Source organism: Sinocyclocheilus anshuiensis, unplaced genomic scaffold (assembly GCF_001515605.1).
Source record: "Sinocyclocheilus anshuiensis isolate Anshui unplaced genomic scaffold, SAMN03320099.WGS_v1.1 scaffold1136, whole genome shotgun sequence".
Lineage (NCBI taxonomy): Eukaryota > Metazoa > Chordata > Actinopteri > Cypriniformes > Cyprinidae > Sinocyclocheilus > Sinocyclocheilus anshuiensis.
The window spans coordinates 1,146,693-1,155,495 of record NW_015548521.1 but is presented as its reverse complement, the minus strand read 5'-3'; the positions used below and the strand labels follow the sequence as shown (position 1 = coordinate 1,155,495).

General features: G+C 37.7%; 1 protein-coding gene across 9 annotated transcripts in view; it reads right to left on the bottom strand.

Moving 5' to 3' along the window:
* LOC107656817 (autism susceptibility gene 2 protein-like) overlaps positions 1-8,803 on the bottom strand; it is a 314,131-nt gene that overhangs the window by 18,543 nt on the left and 286,785 nt on the right. The window lies entirely within an intron of this gene.

The following is an 8,803-nucleotide window of genomic DNA, read 5'->3' as shown; positions in this document are numbered from 1 at the left end:
AAAAATGCCATGGGGTTTTTTTTTTTTTTTTTGCTCAGGTGCATGGGAGCATCTCAAATCAAATGCACTTGCAGTTTGGCGCAGCTGTCGACATGTAAGCTATAGTGTGGGATTGGTTTGCCAATCCATCCATTAGGTTGCAGCAGTGTGAACAGAAACCAGCTGCGATGTCTTCTTCACCCACTGTGCATAATGCTGGCATACGCCAAGACACCAAAAGCATCCACATCTGTCTGACTGTCTTTCTCTCTGTGCCTCATCTTTCTTATCTCCCCTTTATCATTTCATCCCAGGTTTCTTTTCTTTCTGTATTTCTTTCTCCCTCCATGGGTTTTATGAAGTGTTTAATCAGGTCATTTACATGCTTGACTATAATCAGATGATCCAATTTTCTGCAAGCAATCCAGTCAGAATGAATAAATCAGAGCTAATTACAGTTAAATTCCGTTCCCATTCATAGATTTACAGAGCACACAGCCTGCCATGAAATAATTATGTTTCAATTGTGCTGTGAAAAGGGATCCTGCATCCTTTATACTGACCTTTCAGAGTCCCCCCCTCGCTCGCTCTTTCTTTTTCACAAGATATTTCCAGGGATTTCGGTAACACTACCATAGTCTTTGTACAGAGGAACTTCTGTTTTTGCTCAGTTAATCGGAGCACAGTGCAAGAAAAAAAGCGTTTAGACTCAGCATTTTACAGACTATAGTCATTTAACATGTAAATGCACAGTAGAATAATTAAGAGTTAAGAAAAGGATGGTGCATCATAAAATCCATCTATACATATCCAGACTCAATCCAGTAGCTAGTGTACACACTAGGGCTGCACGATAAATCGCATGCGATATTTAATGCGCATCTTGTCAGTAAAGCCAGTTCTGTAATCAGCGGTAAATCTCCATCACCTACGTGCTTTCACATGGAGCAGCATTTACTACACAGAGCCGTTGTTCACTGAAAAGCTGCGCAAAACCACGTTCATATATGATCGCATGCGATTTATCGTGCAGCCCACACACACACAAATGTGTATATACATGTACATTTAATAACTCATATACATCTTAAAATGATTATATTTATATCACCAGTTGGTCAATCTGCACTCTAGGAATCAGTATTGACAAACCCATTTCAGTCGACCACTGAATGTAACCAAAAACCGTAAGGGACCGTAAAGATTGAGAATCTATCAAGGAAAAGTCCATACTGATCAACCACTTACGGAATAAAATGAATAAATCAGACTATAACACTGATATTAACACTGGTAAATATTATCATTAGCAAATCTTAAAATTAAAATGTGTTGTTCATACTTTGAAATATAATATTGTGATACCTAAATTCACTTTAAGCATTTAAAACTATTTTTTTCACTCATCCATCATAGCATAACATTTTAATATTAGCCAATTATTGCATAAAAACACTCTATTAGCATACACCTGTTTCATAAATGCCTATTTGATTGCCAACAGTCCTAGAAAAGAGCACAGAAGGGAAAGATGGAGACTAGAGAGTAATTTAAGACAATATCTTCCATAGGCCACTAATTAGTACATTTAATGCAGTCCTCATTCCTAACAGCTTAGTGCAACCTCAAAGACTTTGAAAGCCTGCAGGCCATTAAAACCCCAGACCGGAGCTCCTAATGGAATATCCACGCTGTATTAATATAGCACTTAATCATTAATGGACACCGATAATTGAGGGATAAAAACGCTAGCTTGAGTTCTTGACATATTTCTCCCCTGCCGAATGTGACGCACCTCCTAAATGAGCCCAAACAGAACATGTTCTTACAAAGAAAACTGTCCTTTTAAGCGCGTAGGTGGTGGAGCTTGTCTGCTTTTGCAGCTCTGGGTTGGCTTTTGAAGGTTTTCCGGGAACGGCAGTGGTTAGGATTTGTAGGGCAGAGCCTCGTACAAGATTAGTGCGAAATGAGAACTTCTACCCCGATCACAGATAACCCCGTCTTGCTTGCCTTTTCATACAAAGCACAGAGAAGAAATACGTTGCCCGTCAGTGATGTTGCCTTGGAAACCGGTCTCCGAGGCACGTTTGTGTGGTGAAAGCGGACAGTGGTAGTCAGGCTCCTCAGCTAGCGGTCCGTGGCACTTTAGGCACAATGGGCCCTGCGCTCTCTCTTAATGATGATTCTAATGGGCCATAATGGCAGCCAGCAGGCAGGACAAGACATACAAGCTTGGCTTCTTTCTCATTAAAAAAGTGCCCTGTGAATGTCTCGGCTCGTCTGGATGCCTGCTGTACGTAACGAAGGGACTTCTTCCCAGTCTGGAATGTGGCCGTAATCATTTCGCACAAAATGTGACACAATGTCATTCAAAATGAGCGCCGGGCAGCCGGTGTGATGTCACGCTGCTGCCAGTGGCGGTGCTTGTCTTAGCACGGGCGAGGTTGTCACCTGCGAAATTCTTGTCAATTTTTGGTTGCGGTAAATTGTTAACGTGTCAGCCTCACTGTAGACACATCAGAATAGGGATAGGGCAAGTTGCCACATTAAAGATGTACGGCTTTCAATTTTCTCAAAACATTCCATATTGTGACTGTTGGCCCTGAAATTCTGCCTTAGGAATCTTTTAATGAGAAGACAGTGTCAAATAAACTTGTAACTCCTTTAACTTTTGTTTCTGACAACTGACAGGCCTCAAGGCAGAAATATTTCTCGGAGACAAACAAGACCTCATTATCCAACACCAAGGTCAGTGATAGATTTACTGTGCCCGCCCGCTAACAACAAAACCTCACAACACACCAAGTTCAGTGTAAATGCTCACCCATTCAAACAAAAAGTCTTGGATTGCTGCTTGCTAGGCGTTCAAAGTAGTTTTAGTGTATTGCTATTACTAGGGTCTGCTAGGCGGTTACTCCAAAAATTCTGTTAGATATGGCTCTTTCTATCTTCTATTTTCACCCACTTTATTGTCCACTAGGCAAAAATCATCATTTTGATTGCTTAATTACGAAAAGTTAAACCAAAACTATTTCTAACAAGTTTCACAATTTAATATTTCATAGCCATAATGGTACATTCACAGATTGCCTTATGCAAATACTCTGGGGTGCAGACACTAGCCAAACGCGTTCATGCAACACCAGAAAACTAATGTGATTGGCTGCTGTCACTCTGACGGTCGTGTCCACACCAAGCTTCAGACACGCCCTCCATTAAGCCCGTGTGAATGTACCGTAACACAAATGGCACAGAAATAAATAAATAAAGCAAGTGTATATTTGCTAACACAAATGGTACAGCAAAATAAAAAAGCAAAAACAAATTATTATTATTAATATATTATTATTATTAAAATAAAGCATGTGTTCGTGTTATATCAACACAAATGGTGCAGCAAAATAAATAAACATGATTTATCATCATTATTATTATTATTATTAAGATAATACTACTACTACTAATAATAATCATCATCATCTTAATAAATATGAATAATATTAATATTATGAATAAAATAAGGCATGTGTGCTATAACAGCACAAATGGTGCAGCAAAATAAATAAAAAATAACTATTATTATTATTATTTTGAAGAAGAAGTGAGAGGAGGAGGAGGAGGGAAGGAAGAGAAAAAGAGGAAGAAGAAATATGATCAGGTGTTTGTTCAAATAAGAATAGTAATGATACGTAGAGTTGGTAACAATTTCAATAATTTAACAAGGACTTCTTGCCATGCCATTGTATGCCTTACAGTGCTCTCAAGCTTCGAACAGAACAGCATTTTTAATCTGTAACATAGAACAGGCAACAAAAGAGACCCTTAAGATCGAGTGAAATCACAGCAGAACTATTAGACACACAGACAAGAGCGCCCACAGATTTGTGGAGGTCAAAGCTCGCATTCTGAGGAGGGAGTGACACTCCTTTGGGACGTGTTGTCATCCCTGTTCACCAGATGACACTTCAGCAGGCTATTGATCTGTCCTCTCCCCCTGCTGCTTCTCGCATGGTACAATCTCTCAAGGGACTCTGGCCTCAACACGTGCCTACTGTGGTAGAAACCACTAGCAGTGACGGTAGGGGTGTGCATACTCATGACGGATGGTTCTAGCAGAGGCAGGGTGACCCCAGCATCGCCCCACAGCTGTCCCACTAAAATATCCTTGACCTCGGACCTCATTTCAGGCTCAGACAGCCGTCTTGGAACATCTGGAGAGCTGCCGTACTATAGCCATTACACACACACACCGACATGAAGAAAGTGTAGACAGATGGCTGTAGCTTCCAGAGAAAAGTCTTTCCAGGGTTCTGAAAAAGTGTCTCATATTACAAGTGACTTTTCTAATCGACTTATGATCAACAGTTGTGTAACTAATAGCAAGGAAATTAATTTAATGACAACTAAATCATCAGCACATAATATACAGGCACACACATTGAGTAAAAACTTCCTTTGAAATTTTGTTCAAACTATCTTAAGTACGTACATATTTCACTAGTAATGGGACAGTTTATACTTTGGCGGTATGAAATTGTGGGAAAGTAATGGCACAAAATCATAACAGTGTGTCTTGCAGGGCTGGGCATCATTTAGATTTGAATTTGAATTCAATTTGAAAAACAACAAACATGACTCAATTCTAATTTGAAATTACACTCCAAAAAACCCTCTAAACTCTCTAAGAATATGCCCCAATGTACTGTTTTGAAGGAATTTTCTATAATGATTTTCACAGGTGTTTTCCCTAATATCTAGCCAGAAAAGCCAAGACAAAATCTTGGCTTGACAAAGCCTTGTTTAAAAGTTCTAAACTTTTTTAAAGCCTTTAGAGAGATGGATAGAACAACAGACAGAACAGTGCAAGGCATTGTGTTTAATATTAGCACAAAGCATTCACACATGCATACTTTTAATATACAAAGCATCAAGACATCATCAACACACTATTTTCAACATAACACTCGAGACACACTAATCCTAATGTTGCACACTATGAACTGCGACGCAGCCGTGCCTATTTCCAGACTATTAAGCTCCCCACCCCCCTTACAACAATATTCTCAACCGTCTCCTGTTGCACATGCAAATGGGAGATTATGGATTTACGTCTTAGTCCGTCTCTTTTTTATGTAATAAAAACAGCTCATATGCAAACAGGGTCTTAAGATAAGGCAGCAGGGGATGCAAATTCTTTCAAATGACCAGGGGTCAGTGATGCTTATTGCAAATACTCACACACCACGCTGCCTTCTGCCGAGAGAACTCAAGCCTAACGCTACACATTGTGAGTTCATTTCCCTCGCAAACCCTGCGGTATATCTCTCCATCAACACTGTGTGCCAAAAAATAAACATTAATACTCGTGCACAAAAACAGAAATAAAACCTCAAGTAACAAGCTAAAAGCCGCCTCCAGCTGATGAAGTCAACAAACAGAATAAGACACAGGAATTTATCTCCTGAACAGGTGCTGCATGGAGAGTCATCTTTTCACAGATTAGCAGCATCCAGACAGGAAATTCTCTCCTCTTTACCAGTCAAATCCACTGGGATCTGCATTTCATTGTGCCAACAAAGAACAGAGAATGCCAAAACATCTAAATCACCACTGGGTGGGTTCCTCTAGCTGATGAAGGAGATTTTGGCTTCAGATATGTTGATAATAAGCCTGAATATTGTCGTGGAGCTGTCAAAATGTGATAAATTAATTTATGGAGAAAAACACCATCTAGAGATGTACAATATATCAGTGACCATATTGGTATTGACATTATTAGTTTTTTCTTTTGAGATAATATTTTAGTAGTATGACTGCTATTGTACCTTAAAATATGTTTTTGCCTAATTTCACATGGTAATACACATGATAAATTATTAAATTAAAAATATAAATGATTAAATATGTATGTATATAAATGTATATGTATATTTTTATAATGTAAATATATCATGATTTCCACAAAAATAATGTATCAGGAATTCCACAAAAATATAAAGCAATAAAAACATTATTAATAACCAACTACCAATACTAATTGAGCACCAAATCAGCATATTTCTGAAAGATCATGTGACACTGAAGACTGGAGTAATTTCAACTGAAAATTCCACTTTGCCATAATTTAGTGATTAATAATTTAGTGACTTAAAAATTTAATAAGTATTTTTACTATATTTTTCAAATAATATTTTAAATAAAGACAGCCATGGTGAGCATTAAAAAAAAAAATCCAAAATTAGACCAGTAGACATTAAATGTAAAACAAATATAATACGCATGTATGTCACACTCTTTACAGTGCTGTACACCTGATTGCATATGTTTGGCTTTACATCACTGTGTAGTATTATATGCAGTTACCATTTCACAGTACTGTTGTATAAGCTGCCCTACAGATGCATAAAAGCATACCGTATTTCTCTTGGAGAAGTTTAGATGAAGCTCCTCTAAAACCATCCCTGTTGAGAAAACACACAAGCAAAAACAGCCTGTGCATTTCAAGACAACACTGTAAAAAATTGCTGTAGTTTCTACAGTAAAATTTTACAGAATATTACCGTTTAAACATTTTACAAGATGTAGCTGTAATTCGCAGTGCATTATGGGTCAAATAAGGTTTTACAGTTGTTAACAGTATATTTCCATGTCATCTGTAATTCTTTTACAAGAAGCAGGTGTTGTCACTGTAGCTCCTGGTTTTTACACTAACTTACTGTAGTGTGGCATTATGGGATGTGGTGCTTCATTCAAATCTGAAATCCAGCCGACTGGAGCAGCTCGAGAACGATTGAAGATTAGAGGCTTTATTCATAATTCCTAGTAAGTTCAAATTTTACTTAAGAAATATATCCTTTTATATTTATTTAAGTTAATGTATAAGCGATATCATGTTACAATAGCCTGCTATCACGACATTTAGACATGCGGCCTTGGTATGTGCAGTAAGCTGGAAATTGCTATCATAGCATAGTTAGGCTAAATGCTGCATTTTTCTCATTTTGGCAGTTTAATTTTCTTATTGAGAGCATTTAAAGTAGTGTTTACCCAACTTTTAACGTAATGCCCAGTGTGAACGATTGTCATAGTAACTACTATCTGTCAAAATAACTGACGAACAGCAAAATGTGTGAAATTTCATTTGTTCATATGTGTTCAACTGTCCTATATTGACGTGACAACTTACTATAATTAGAAACTAACGTAAATGTGTGTCTATTGCCACTGTAGTTGTACTGATATTAAAGCTTGTCCGGGACAATTTTTTAGTGAAAGACATCTTTATATGCCCGATTGGACCGAAGTTAGCCTGATTAAAACTTGGGTGAAAAAAAAAAAAAACTAGGGAAGCATCGAAACGCGAGACTGATTCTGAATTTATTACATTCAACATCAAAACAAATAACCTTAACGGCACACATACCCAACTTTTAACGTAATGCCCAGTGCAAACGATTATCATAGTAACTACTTTCTGTCCAAATAACTGACGAACAGCAAAATATGTGAAATTTCATTTGTTCATATGTGTTCAACTGTCCTATATTGACGTGACAACTTACTATAATTAGAAACTAACGTAAATGTGTGTCTATTGCCACTGTAGTTGTACTGATATTAAAGCTTGTCCGGGACAATTTTTTAGTGAAAGACATCTTTATATGCCCGATTGGACCGAAGTTAGCCTGATTAAAACTTGGGTGAAAAAAAAAAAACTAGGGAAGCATCGAAACGCTAGACTGATTCTGATTTTATTACATTCAACATCAAAACAAATAACCTTAATGGCACACATAAACTCACAAGAAACATGAGGTAAATGTTCAAACTGTTGAGTTTATTTATAACGTATGATATTGTTAAGGAGCATAAGCGAGCTGTTTTTCTGATTATCACAATTGCAAATGTTACATAGTTCAATACACAATTAGTTAACATGAAGTTACTTACTTTTTAGACACAGTATTGACTGTTGTTCTATTTCACCAACGAAAATCGTTCCAAACAAAGATCAAAGCAAAACTCAGCGGTGTTTTTACTGAATGATTCAGCATTTTGAATGGATCGGTACAATGAATGACTCAATCGACTCACTCGTTAAAGGGTTAGTTCACCCAAAAATGAAAATTAGGCTGCGTTTTACTCACCCCCGACGCATCCTAGGTGTATATGACTTTCTTCTTTCAGACGAATCCAGTCGGAGTTATATTAAAAAATTGTCTTTGATTTTTCAAGCTGTTTCATGGCACTCAACGGGTGTTGCAGTGCTTCAGTCCAAAAGACGTGAAATAAAAAGCAACCTTCCATAAAAAAAAGTGTCTCGCATGGCTCCGGGTGAACAAAGGCCTCCTGTAGTGAATCGATGCGTTTTTGTAAGAAAAATATCCATATTCAAAACGTAATAATCACTTTAATCTAGCTTGCGCTCACTGTTGTAAACTAAGCAGTTCCGGGAGCATGACGTATGAGGGCGGTGTTGCGCATGCGCCGGTGAGTGTCGTGAAAACCAACGTTTGTTAACAGGATCAAAAAAAGCAAAGTTTTCTTACTTTAGCAAAGGAAAATCAGTCTCCTCTTGGCTTATATCGAAATCCTCCAACATTCTTCTTTACAAATCCTCGTTTTGTACTTCTAATTAGTGACCATGTTTTGTTTTGATCTCTCCGCTGTGTTTCCGCGTACGTCACTTCTGAGCGATGCATGCGTAAAGCCGACCTCATACGTCATCAGCCCGGAGCTGCTTCTGTTTACAACAGTGAGCGCAAGCTAGATTCAAGTGATTATTACGTTTTGAATATGGATATTTTTCTTACAAAAACGCATC